Source organism: Acinonyx jubatus, chromosome E1 (assembly GCF_027475565.1).
Source record: "Acinonyx jubatus isolate Ajub_Pintada_27869175 chromosome E1, VMU_Ajub_asm_v1.0, whole genome shotgun sequence".
Taxonomy (NCBI): Eukaryota; Metazoa; Chordata; class Mammalia; order Carnivora; family Felidae; genus Acinonyx; species Acinonyx jubatus.
The window spans coordinates 13628962-13642274 of NC_069397.1; the positions used below are offsets into that span (position 1 = coordinate 13628962).

Consider the following 13313-nt stretch of genomic DNA (forward strand, 5'->3'; position numbering starts at 1 on the left):
GCCTCTCACTGGGTAACCTCTCCTCGCTCCTCAAAACTGAAATGCTCTGCGGCCTAGGGTGAACTTTTACTTTGGTATTTTGATATCCGCCTTGAAGCCCTTTGCCGACCTTCCAAGAAACCAGGTGTGGACTCCTGACCACCACTGGGCCTGGGACTCATGCAGCAAGAAGAAAGGCTGCCCGAGCAGGTGGCAGAGAACCCAGACATGCAAAGAAGACTTGGGGCCCTGCCTGTCCACGGCAACTCAGGCTGGTCTGATGAGCTGGGATGCCTGGGCCTCCTGGCTCCCACCTATGCTGCCAGCACTAACCTCGGGGGTCTTGGGCTCTGGGTCCTTGGGCATCAGCCCTGCTCTCTGGCCCAACCCTGACACTTACTAGACCCTTCCAGCGCTGGAAGACCCACCTTCCTGCTCCCCAGATCTGACCGTGGTTCCTAAGCTACTTTCTGCTTTACTATTCTGGTGTTTGAAGGATTTGCTCTGGGGCTCCCAGACCCCCAGGATCCATCCCCTCATGGGGAAGTTACAGAGAGAGCATCATGCAAGGATTTCCTGCCTTTGTGAGTTTACCCAGGCTGCCCTTGTCTTCACACCCAAGCAGGGACCACTGGACCCCTTAGTGGAGGTCATGTCTCATCTTGGGTCACTCTCAGGGGTAGTTTCTGGGGCTTTTGCGTCCTTGCAGCCATCACACCCTCAAAGACTAGAGATCGTATCTTCCTAGTTCAACAAAGGGTCACCAAGTATGAGGGGACAGAGAAAAATAAGTCACAGCTCCTGCCTCCTGCTTCACATGGCCTGACTCTCCTGACCACAGAATGACCACCCCAAAAGGACACTCAGATGCTGTCCCAAACTCTATCTGGACATCCAAGGGGAGGTTAGGAGGGGGGCAGGGAGTGGTGGGGATCCAACTGGATTCTCAGAATCATCCTGATCCCCAATACATCTCTGGGGTGAGATGCAATTCGGGTCTCCTGAGCCCGGGCCACCCACCAGGACTAGCCTCTGAGAGGGAGAACCCTAGAAAAAAACAGGTGAACATCTGGCAGAGGTCTTAAACCCAGCCACTTTCAGGAGCTGGGGAGGATATGAAGAGCATGTCCCTCCCAATAATACTGAAAGGAATCTTTCAACATCATGTTGGTCAAAGGAAGCCTATGTGAGGACTAACTGGGTGGGGCCAAGCCCACCAGCCCTCCACCTCACCTCTCCCATCCCCTTCCACCCTTCCTCCCACTTTCTCACCCTCCACCCGCTCCTTGCCTCTTCTCCCCTCCCCACCCCCTTTCCCTTCTCGCCAGTCTCCCTTTCCTCTTCTGCTGCACATGACGCCACCCGGTCATCCACCCCTCACTCCTGGCTTTCCATTTAGAGCTAACCAGCCATCATATTAACATCTGACATTTCAGAAACTTCTCTATCCTGCTGCCAAATCAAATCAGCTCAGGGGCACCTGGGTAGCTCAGTCGGTTGGGCGTCCGACTTCAGCTCAGGTCATGATCTCACTGCTCGTGGGTTTGAGCCGGCGTCGGGCTCTGTGCTGACAGCTCCGAGCCTGAAGCCTGCTTCAGATTCTGTGTCTCCCCCTCTTCTCTGCCCCTCCCATGCCCGTGCTCTGTCTCTCTCTGTCTCTCAATAATGAATAAATGTTAAAAAAAAAAATTGAAAAAAAATCAAATCAGCTCAGCCTACATCATTTGCTAACAAACCCAATTCACTCCCAAAACGGGCTCCATTTCCACGTGTAACTAAGCCAGGGGGGCTCCAAGGGCTCCCTCCACAGACACCCTGCCAGGCCAGCCTCCTGCTCCTTAGCAGGGCTGCTCCCATCCAAAAGAGTGTGTCATGCCCGCTGAGGGGCCAAGTTCACAGACTTGAGTCGCCTCCTCCCCTCCAAAGAGCCAACCTCTATGTTATAAAGTTGAAATAATTTAGCAAAATAATAATAATGTCTCTACCCACAAAGATCTGTCATTGTTTGTTTGCTTGTTTGTTTTAATCTTTTATTTCATCTTTAGAGGACTCTTCCAGAAATTAGGATCTCCTACAGAGAGGAAACATTTACCTAAACTTCAGCAAATCCTTCTGAGCTGCTTCTGTTTTTTTCCTCAGTGGTTAAATGCAAATAAAATCAAATTTAACTCTTTTTATTACAAAGGAGCACAAACGGTGAGATCCCATTTATTTATGCCTCTGTCTGGGTGTACAATGCCGAGATGTCTGTACCCTTAGCAAATGGTAGGAAGGAACTTGTCTGGATGGTAGGATTATTATTAGGACTTTTTTCCTACTTTCTTTGTACTTTACAATCGCTCAATTTTTTAAATAAGAGACATGTATCATTTTATCAAAAATAGTTTGGTTTTTGTTGGGTTTTTCACTTGCAAAAAAGTCTTATGAAAATTCTCCTCCAAGAAAATACTAAGCTTTTTTGTTCAATGCCACATTCTTAAGGCTGGATTGGTCAATGAAGACTCATAACTATCTGTTATGAATATTTTTTTAATGTTTATTTATTCTTGAGAGAGAGACAGAGAGACAGAGCATGAGCCAGGGTGGGGCAGAGACAGGGAGACACAGAATCCGAAGTGCGTTCCAGGCTCTGGGCTATCAGCACAGAGCCCAACACGGGGCTCAAACCCACCAACCGCAAGATCATGACCTGGGCCAGAGTCAGATGCTCTTGCCTGTCATGTAGCCCCAGGCTGAAGGAACGTGTGGAACTACCAGAAACTGGAAAAAGCAAGCAAGGATTCTCCTCCCCTAGCGCCTCTGGAGGGAGCACAATCCTACCGACGCCTTGGTTTCAGACTCCTGGCCTCCAGAACTGCGAAAGAATAAATTTCTGTCATTTTAAGCCACCAAGCTTGTGGCTTTTTGTTACAGCAGCCCCAGGTAAGGAATATATACTCCAAGACCTGAAACTCCATTTCCACACTCATCTAGGAGCAGAGAATCTGCCAGGGGCCGGGGTGGGGGAGCCAATGGGAGAGACACACACAGGAGGTACTTACTTGGGCTCATAACTGTGGGGGTGCTACCTCTTCAGGAACAAAAAAAGAACCCACCATCCACTGACTCCCAAAGTACCAGACACACTAGGCAAGTGTCAGGTAAATGACACACATGCATGGGAGTGGGGGAGAAAGGCAAGGCATGGAATCTGGGAGGGCCCCCTCCCGAGCCACTCTCTTCGAGGAAGTGTCTATGGCAGCTGGAAGAGAAGAAGAGTGGGATCATCAATGAAACCACCCACAAGCATTCAGCTCACTGCCCACAATAATAACCACTGGCATCCATTACATACCAACACGTAACACGAGCATGTGCTTTGCGAAGCCCTCATTCACCCACTGCCTTCTGTAATCCTCGCAGCAACCCTGTGGGGTAGGCTCAGTCTACAAATGAAGGGACTGAGATTCACGGATCACTGAACTGCACAATGTCACATACTTACTAAATTCCAGGCCCCAGGCTCTGTCCCACACATTCATCACAGGAGGCAGGACCCAAAATAAGCAGGGATGTCAGAGTTGGGGTTAGGACAGCTGGTCAAGCCTTCAAAGGCAGGTGGCATGACTAGTGCTGGAGCAGTGAAGGAAGCATCCCTTGGGAGACTCCCAAAATGCCAACTGCTCTATTAGGGCACAAGACCTGTCTAGAAGCATAGACTCGTTTTAGTATTAGCCGCAGGCAATAGGAATTAGGAAGGACACTCCTAACAGGGATAAACAGATCGTGAAATGCATTCCAAGGCCAACCATGGACTCTCCAAGGCCCTGAACTGCCCGGGTCTACACTCAGTCCAATCCCAAAATCCTTTATGCAGATGCTGGCCTTGCAGGTCCTTTCTGTCACCATGGGGACCAGCCTTGCCTGTAACCCCTGACTGGCTCTGGGCAGCCCAACCAAAAGGGATGGAAACATGATCCAGAGAATAATCCCTCCCCGAAGACCCCTTCCCCAAGTCTGAGTTTGCTGGGCAGGACCCTTTGTTTGGGTCTTTTTCCAAGACCCTCACTGTCACCCACATTTATCAGGAAGGGTTTGGGGTCTAATACACAGGGCTCAGGTGGGGCCAATCACACAAAATGCAATTTCAGTTTTGTTCATTGGACAGGGAGAGGCACCTCAACCATGCTCGCCAGGTAGAGCAAGAAATCAGGAGAAACTGAGAAGAAACTATATTAACAGAAAAATCAGTATACTTCCTTCTAGACTTTCCCTCTAAGCATTGCTGTTCTCTGGAGGAATCATAATGACTAACATTTCTGGAGAACATGCTAAGTGCCTCTGTTCTAAGTGATAAGCATACATGATGTCAATTCATCTCCACCACAACCACACGAAGCAGGTTCTCTTATGTCTCTATTCTACCAATGAGGAAACTGAGGCACAGAGAAGTTACACAGCTAGGAAGTGATAAAACCCTAAGCCCAAGCAGACTGGCTCCAGAAACTGTGTTCTTAACTACTACTCAATATTGCTTCACATCTTTGAGAAAGAACCTCAAAGGGGCCCAAGTCCAGGTCAAAGGAATGAGATTAGCCTTCACGGTGGGGGAGACCATGTGGCCTGTCAGAAGGAAAGGGGGATGGGCTAGAGACTCAAAGGACAGGGGAAGAGGGTTCCCAGAGAAAGGATTCTGGAAGACTAGCCATTCCCCCCACATAAGGGAGAGAAGGAACAAGGCCCAAGTGGCCCACGTGGCTAGTCCAAGTCCTGTGGTCTAGATTCCAATTAGCAATGTCTAGGAAGCAGGGTTCCTCTCTGATGCCTCCAGTTCAAAGGCCAGGATCCCACGGCTACAGGGGAACAGGCCACGGACTCTCATGTGCTGGTGGCCCCCAGTTCCCTAGAGAGAAGCCCTGACTATATGTTTCTCAAAGGCAAGAACCACATCATTGCCATCGTAGTTGTTATCACCATCACCATCACCATCACCATCATCAGTGCCTGACTGGCTCAGTTCATGGAGCATATGACTCTTCATCTCAGGGTTGTGGGTTCAAGCCCCATGGTGAGTATAGAAATTACTGAAAATCTTTTTAAAAATTACCATCATTATCATCACAACCAATTATTGACCATCTACTATGTGTTAGGCACTCTACTAGCTACCTCATGGATTACCTCATTACTTCTCACACCCTCTCCTCCAGGTCAGATGGCCATTGTCCCTCCACTACAGGAGAATAAATTACAGGTTAGGGAGATTAAGTAACACACTCAAATGATTCACACAAAGGAGTCTGGAATAGCGTTTAAGACAGCACCGGCTCCAGAGTCACACAGACAGACCTGAGTCCATATCCTGGCTCTGCACTCACCAGCTATGGGACCTTGAGCAAATAACTTAACCTCCTCTGACAATTTCAATCAGAGATGCCAGAAGTAATTCATCTCAAATGTCAACTCCAATGACTTGTGGCAGCTGCCTGCAGTGCTTTGATGGAGAGGATTCTGAGACGGCATCCAAACTCATGGGAAAGAGTACTGTGATCTATTACTAACATCCACTGTGGGCCAGGAGGGTGGAGTGACAGCACCAGTGTCAGGGATTTGCCATTCCACGTCTAGAGAAGCACCACGGCTTGGAGAAACAACCATACAAATACACTTATATGACCAGCGGACCTTTGATTAAAGCACCAGAGCAACTGAAAAGCCTTTCCATGTATATATGGGAATACATGGACCTAGACTCCATATCATGCCATACACAATTAAATTGCGATGGGTCTGAGACCTACAGCTAAAACCATAAAGCTTCTAGAAGGAATCTTTGTGATATACACTGAGCATGCACTTCTTAGGCCACTGAAAGCAACAGATATAAAATGAAAAATCAGACATCACCAAAATTAAAACTTCTGCTCATCAAAGGCACTGTTAAGAACAGGTACGAACTAGGGCGCGTGCCTGGCTCAGTAAGTGGAGTGTGTGACTCCTGATCTCAGCATTGTGAGTTTGAGACCCATACGGGGTGTAGAGATTACTTAAAAACAAAATCTTTAAAAAAAAAAAAAAAAAGGAATGAACTTGTATCCATACTGAGTAAAGAATGGCTACAAGAAGACAACCCGACTTTAAGGGGGAACACAGGGCAAAAGGAACTATGAGACAGTCCACAACCATGTGAAAAAATGTTCAGCATCACTAGTCATCAGGAAAACGCAAACTAAAACCACAATGAGATGCCCCTATATGCTCACTCAAGTGGCTAAAATTAAATAGACTGACAATGGCAAATGTTGGCGAGGATGTGGAGCAATCGAAATTCTCATAACGTCGCCAGTGGGAATGTAAAACGGTACAACCATTTGGCAATTGGCAGGCACGTATAAGGTTAACCATTCACCTACCTGTTGACCCAGCAATTTCACTCTAGATATTTACCTGAGAGAAATGAAAACACATCTCCGAAAAACAAAAACAACAAAACAAAACAAAGCAAATCAGAATGTGCATAGCATTTGTCTATTCATTACCGCCAAAACTTAGAAATAACCCATATGTCCCTCAACAGGAGAATGAACAAATTATGGCACATTCATACAACAGCAATAAAAAGGAACAAACTACCAACACACTGGCAGCTCGAGCAGACCTCACAGACCTTAGGCGGAGCTGAACACAAAGGAATACATAATATAGGATTCCTTTCAAATGAGCTCTAGAACAGGCAAAATAAACTGATAGTGGAAAAAATCAGAGACCTGGTTGCTTCTGTGGCAGGGGCAAGTCGCGGGGTGGGGAGGAAGATGACTAGAAAGGGACACAGTAGAACATTCTGGGGACACAGAAATTTCCTATCTCTGAATCTGGTATAGGTCACATGAACATATTAATAAAAGTGTAAAGTTAAGATTTATGCATTTCAACGTAAGTAAATTTTTTAAAAAGCAGTTACACCTAAAGTGATGTGCAAGAAGTGTAAGTTAGTTGGCCTTAAAGCATGAACAAAAGCAGGACAACATGCGTGTGTGCACATATGCACGCATGAGGCATGGCTCTCTGCAGGTGGTGCACACAGAGACACCTCCACGTTCTTAAAGCCTCCAAGGTGCATCCCCGCAGACACAGATGCAGGCAAGCCCTTTCTCATGGCCACACTGTCCTTGGGCTCCTGGGAAGTAGCTCCCAAGGGGATGATATCTGAACAGGTGACATAAATGGGGTCTGTGTGGGGACCAGAGACAGCCCTCCCAGGGCCCAGAGCATCACCGAGAACCTCTGCCGCAGTAGTAATGAGAGAACAAATATGTCTCCTAATTCTCACATGCCCCTCCAGGGCTTGAAAGGGAGAAACCAAACCTTCCTGCTATGTCCTTGAGCCCTTGTGCCCCAAGAAGGTCCCCAATATCCTTCCCACAAATGCTTCTGTACCTCATCCATACAAAATTGGTAGATCTCAGTGGGGGGCTGACACCCCCTCACCCAACCCTAATGGAGGTGGGGAGCAGTCTCCCTTCCAAGCATGGACAGAAGAGAGGAGGCAGGAACCAGGAACAAACTAAAGGGCTGGTGTTGGGCCTGGGGCCTGGGACCAGCTACGAGCCAGCTACAAGTCCAAGAGGAAAGCTCAGCCCTGCCCCTGTGGGGAGTGAATGGCTGATGGGAGCCTTTGTGCCAGTCTGAGGGCAGTCCCTCCCACACCTTAAAGCATGAGCCTGGGAGGGTGTGAGGAGGAACCTGCACAGCTCTGCCCAAAGGGAATGAAGAGGGTACAGAGAAGAAGGCTCCTAGGACTCCATTTTCTTCCCTGGCATCTGGAAACTAATACCCTCCTGACCTACCCTTGAGGGTTTTGAGAGCATTAATGAGTCATAGAGAGCAGAGTACCACAGGAGCAATGTAGGAACGAGACTTCCTGTTCATCTCCACAGGAGGAACCCCAGGCCCCCATTGTCATCTCCTAGAAGAGAGAAGGTCTGAGAGGGACTGCCCTCAGACTGGCACAAAGGGGGCTGGAGACAGTGTGAGAGGGGGCTACCCTCAGGCTCGCACAAACAGGACTGGAGAAGGTGTGAGGGAGGTGGGGGGCTGCCCTGATACTCGCACAAAGGGGGCTGGAGAAGGTGGGGAAGGGGCTGCCCTCAGACTCACTCAAGGGAGGATGGAGGAGACTGAGCAAAGGTCACCTCCCAGCTTCCCAGGCCACTCCAGGCCTAGTGGAGACCCAGAGACAAGTACAACAGTTCAGATCAAGGTCAGAAGAAGTCCCAGCAATGTCACCTTCAACGAAATGCCCAGCACATTTACTATGAGCTGGGAGAGAATCGGGAGGGTCAACCCCAACCCTTCACTTCACGAAGCCCAGAAAGGTTGTCGTCTCCGGTCAGTCCCAGGGGGTTAGCCCAACCCCACACTTGCCATCAAGGCCCTTCCGCCTCCCCCACCCCGCCTCCCCAAGAAGCCACCCTCACTCCTCTCCACCCCACTGAGGAGCCACACGACACATTTGAGCTTGTCACATGCTGAGCCATATGGTTTCTTCTGCTCAGTTAAGGCCCCCTGTAGACAGCAGGTTCTTTGAGGGGTGAGGACTGTGGCCTCGGTTTGACCCCACAGAGCCCAGCGTAGCGCTGGGCACACACAGTGGGCCGTCTCCAAACGCCTATTGATCCATTGGGCACGGAAATCAGATCAAAAAACTGTGGACCTGGAAGCAATCCACAGCATTCCCAGGGAGACAGCCCCAAACCCCTCTCCCAGCCCACCCTGCACCATCCACAGTGTGAGTTTGGGCTGGAACTGGGCTCTCGTTCAGCCCATCTGCTTAGCATCTCTTTGGTTGCTTTTTCTCAGTTTCATATTAGAAAAAAAAGAAAAAGAAAAAAAACCCTGAAAAACACAAACAGCAAAGGGGCGGGGGAGGGGGAGTGAAGACCAGTTGCATCAGGCACCCAGCGGGGGCAGAGGCCTGGCCTGGGGAGGCTGGAGGCTTCCTCTGTCCCGGAAGTCCCCTCCTGGTGGGAGGACAGACCAGACCAGCGGCTGTCCTGGCTGTGAGGAGCCGGACGCGGGGAGCGCTTTCCCAAAACTGGTTTGGGTCCTGGAATTTGGACCACAGGAGAAACACACCTATCTTCAGGGGGAGTCTCATTTCCCACCCAATTTACCTACAAAAGAAATGAATCATCATCCATCCCTGACATTCTGTGACTCCCAAGCTAATCCACCAAAAGGGTGTGCCTGCCACCCCTGCCCCAGGCCTGTGGGGCCAAGGGAACCAGGGGAGACCCGCCCCCGCTGCCCAGATGCCGGGAGGGGCCGGAGACCCTGGAGAGAATCCGGCCCCACCCTGAATGTCTCAGAGCTCAGTGTGCAATAAATAACCTAGGGATGTCGGAAGGTATCAGCAAAGCGGAGGCCCGATCCCCCCCTGGACATGGACATCACAAGCACCAACCCAATCCGTGCAGGTGAGACCCCACCTAAGACTGACGAGGAAGGAGGGAGCCTCGGGACGCATCTTTAAGAACACATGTGCAAGGGCTTAATTTAGAAAAGCATTACCTAGAGACAAAGAGTCTGCTGGGATGTAACATTCAAGCGAAACCAGAGAAGCAGCAGATGAAACACAGGCTCTTCCGACCTGGATGTCCCGTACAGCCCACAAGGCATAAACATCCACCAGGCACCACCCCAGCCAGGGGACTCAGAGAACAGGGTGGTCGCAGCCCTCAAGGAGTTCCATGCAGGGAGGTGTCAGGATGACCAGCAACATGACTTGGTAAGTGCAGTCACAAAAGGGACACTCCCTTCGCAATGAGCAGGCTGGCATGAGGCTTGTGGTTGTGACCACATGAGTCAGTCTGCTTTGCCAAAGGACAAAAAATATCCTTGCCACAGCCAGCCTCCTACCTGTGGCCACAGGCTAAGTCCTTGCCACAGAATAAATCCAAGTAACAGTCATAAAGAGACCTTTAAGTCCAGGTACACCACACGCACACACACACACACACACACACACACACACACACACACACACACTGACACCAGCCACAGAAGGGCATTGACACCACTGTGAGTCCTCGGGGTGACCCCCGACATCTTCCTCTGAGTCCTCAGCTCTAACCTTGGCCTTGGGGCTTTGGACAGTACAGTCGCCCCATAGGTTGCTGCTCTGCTCTGAGGCTGTCCGAGGTCCCGATCAGGCCAGCCCTCCTTTACCCCCTGCCAGCCTGCTGGGCCCTGTGCTGGCCAGAACAGAGCAGGGTCAGGTACCCAGAGTACAGTCACAAGTAATTTTTTGAATGAATCACTACATTCACTAATAAACTCTTCCTTGTGCTCCAGATTCGTGATCAGCCCCTTCCCTCCTATATCCACGCGTCTTCCTGGTTCCCCTCTTTCAACATTTCCACTCACTCCTCAACACACCCCTGCCTGCTGTCCAGTCCTCCCTCCCCGGAACTGTTCTGAGTTACAGCAGCAATGCCACCAGGCCACTGCACGCTCCACATCACACCTGGCCTCTGTTGCAGCTCACACAGCTGCCCATTCCTCCTTTGTTAAATGCTCCTCCCACCCGGTCTCCAGCCTCCTCCACAACAGCCTTTGCCTGGGGGAGCCCCTCAAGGGGCCGCCCCAGGAATCTCTCCTCTTCTCACCGCACCCTCTCCCTGGAGCGCCCACTGCCCCTTGCCTGACCTTCCACCCCAACTTTTAACTCCCGCCTCTAGAAGAATGGGTCTAGATTCCTGCCTCCAATCCAGACCCTTCTTCTGAGTCTGGCCTCCAAATACTCAGCGGCTCACTGACACCCCCATTTGTGTCTCAAGCATGTGCAACACAGCACTTAGAACTTAAGCCCTCACCCTCCCTCTTGAGCCCACCATCTCAGAGAATGGCTGTACCATGCATCAGTTGTTCCCAACCTGGGGCCGCCCTTGCCTCCTACCTGTCCACAAATCCTCCTGTCTCATCAATCTACCTCCTAGGAAATCGAAGATCTGATCACTTCCAGATAACTCCACAGACCCCTCAGAGACAGGCCACCATCATTCCCTAACCCCCTCTGCACTGGACTCCTTTGGTGGCCTCCCAACCCTACTCCACTTTCCACTCTGCTCCTCCTACAAATTCTCCACCCAAGAGCCAGGGTGATTTTCCAAAAGTTGCATCATCTAGGTAGTGCTCTAACTAAAATCTTCAATGACATCAGTGCCCTTAGTTAGGATAAAGCCCAAAATCTCTAACGAAACTTCTAAGGGTTGAGGTGGGCAGGATGGGCAGACTGAGTGAAGGGGATAGAAGATACAGGCTCCCAGTTATAGAATAAATAAAAACGGGGATAAAAGGCACAGCATAGGAGCGCCTCAGTGGCTCAGTCAGTTAAGCATCTGACTTTGGCTCAGGTTGTGACCTTGAGGTTCATGAGTTCAAGCCCCACAACAGGCTCTGTGCTCTCAGCCTGAAGCCTGCTTCAGATCCTCTGTCTCTCTCTCTCTCTCTCTCTCTCTCTCTCTCTCTTTCTCTACCCCTCCCACACTCTCTCTTTCTCTCAAAAATAAACATTAAAAAAAAGAAAGGCACAGTATAGGGAAGATAGTCAATGGTGCTGTAACAGCGTGTGGTGACAGGCGGCAGCTACACTCGTGGGGGGCACCGTGTGACATGGAGACTTGTCAAATTGCTATGCTGTACACCTGAAACTCGTGTAACATTGTGTGTCGACTATACTTCAACATACAAAAATGTTCTCAGACCAAATTAAAAAAATAATAATAAAATAAATAAAACTTGCAAGGGTCTGCCTCTCCATCCCTAACTGGATGCTCTGACCATTCTGCCCTCCCTCCTGCCTCAGGCCCCGTCCTTCCCACCTCAGGCCCTGTCCCTCCTGTCCCAGGGCCTACAGAGCTGGCAGCAGTGCTTATGCGTAACAGTCTGGAATGCTGATTCTGAGAGTCTGCACTCCTAAGGAGCTCCCAAATGACGCGGGCCTTGCCAGTCCCTTGGCCTCACTTTGAGTAGCAAGCATCTGGAACACTCTCCTCCACTCTGTCTGCATCTTTGCCCGACGAAGTCCTACTCAACTCCCAGGGCTCAACTTCAACATCCTTTCCTAGGAAGTCCTCCCTGACCCTCTCCAAGGTTAGGTTGGATTCCCTCACACGTCCCTTGTATTGTCCCCAAGCTATGCTGGGCTTCTCCTTTGGAACACTGATCACACCTGACAGTCCATCCTGCATCTTAAAGTTAGTTTTTCAACTTTTGTCTCCCTAGCTAGACTACAAGCTCCAGGAGGGCGGGCATTTCGATGCCTCGTTCGCCACCAGGTCCCCAGCACTCAGCAACGGGCCTTGCTGGCACATGGTCAGCACTTGCGGTAGAAAGCTGTTTGGTCTTGCCTTCCCTGCATCCACCTCCCCATCTTCTCCTCATGACACCCTAATTTTTCTTTGAGGAACCACCCTTCCCCCACTCTTAGTTCTTTGGGCTTAGAGAGTGGGCCTGCAACCTGGGTCTGGCCAATCAGAGCCTCCGTCATTCTGGCCGCAATGATTGGTTCAGAGACAGACAGGTAACCTAAGCCAGGCCCTCAAGCTTCCTCCCTGAGACTTCTGCTGGGACTGCTGGGGGAAAGACACTCTTCTTTCTACTGAAGTTACTTAGCAGGTAGGAGCTACTGTCACCATCCTGCCACCACAGCGACAGAGCTTGACAAAGAATAAAACCAACAGAGAAGAGAGATGGAAAGAGACAGATCTCAGATGCAGCCATGCCTGGAGTCTATAGTTGCCATTAGAAAGCAAGAAATTCCCTTTCATGCTTAAGCCAAAGTGAGTTTATGTTTCTGTCACTGGTACCCAAGAGTCCTGACTAATACAACATTTGAGCAAATACTGGGTGCTGAATGAATTAAATAAGCATGTGAGTAAGTAAAGCCTGCCAAGAGAACTCAGGGATTCCTCCTCGGAGACTTTCAGGGCTCTCCCCACAAACTCCTACCACCCATGAGCACAGTGACAAGCATCCCACATCCAAACTTGCAAACCAAGGGGCTGACACTCAGAACGCTTCTCGGCATTACTCCGTGCAAACTGGCTGACAGAGGCTGTCTGGCTGTCAATGCCCCTGGGTCCTCCTCCAGGTGGAAAGCAGGGGTGTCCTCACTCAGCCCTGTGCCCCACCCACTCCAACCAGGGCAGGCTCTGGCTGTCATTCAGGATATTCCCCCTTGTTGCACACCCTACAGCTCTCCACGCGGTGGGCATTCTGTATGGGATGATAATGGAGCGGTGGCTCTCATCCACTTCTTGGCGGGGGGCGGGGGGGGGGGGCGGGTAACCACT

The 13313-nt window shown here is 50.4% G+C and overlaps 1 protein-coding gene across 8 annotated transcripts in view; it reads right to left on the reverse strand.

Annotated features, from left to right (window-relative positions):
- RAP1GAP2 (RAP1 GTPase activating protein 2) overlaps positions 1 to 13313 on the reverse strand; it is a 224663-nt gene that overhangs the window by 88228 nt on the left and 123122 nt on the right. The window lies entirely within an intron of this gene.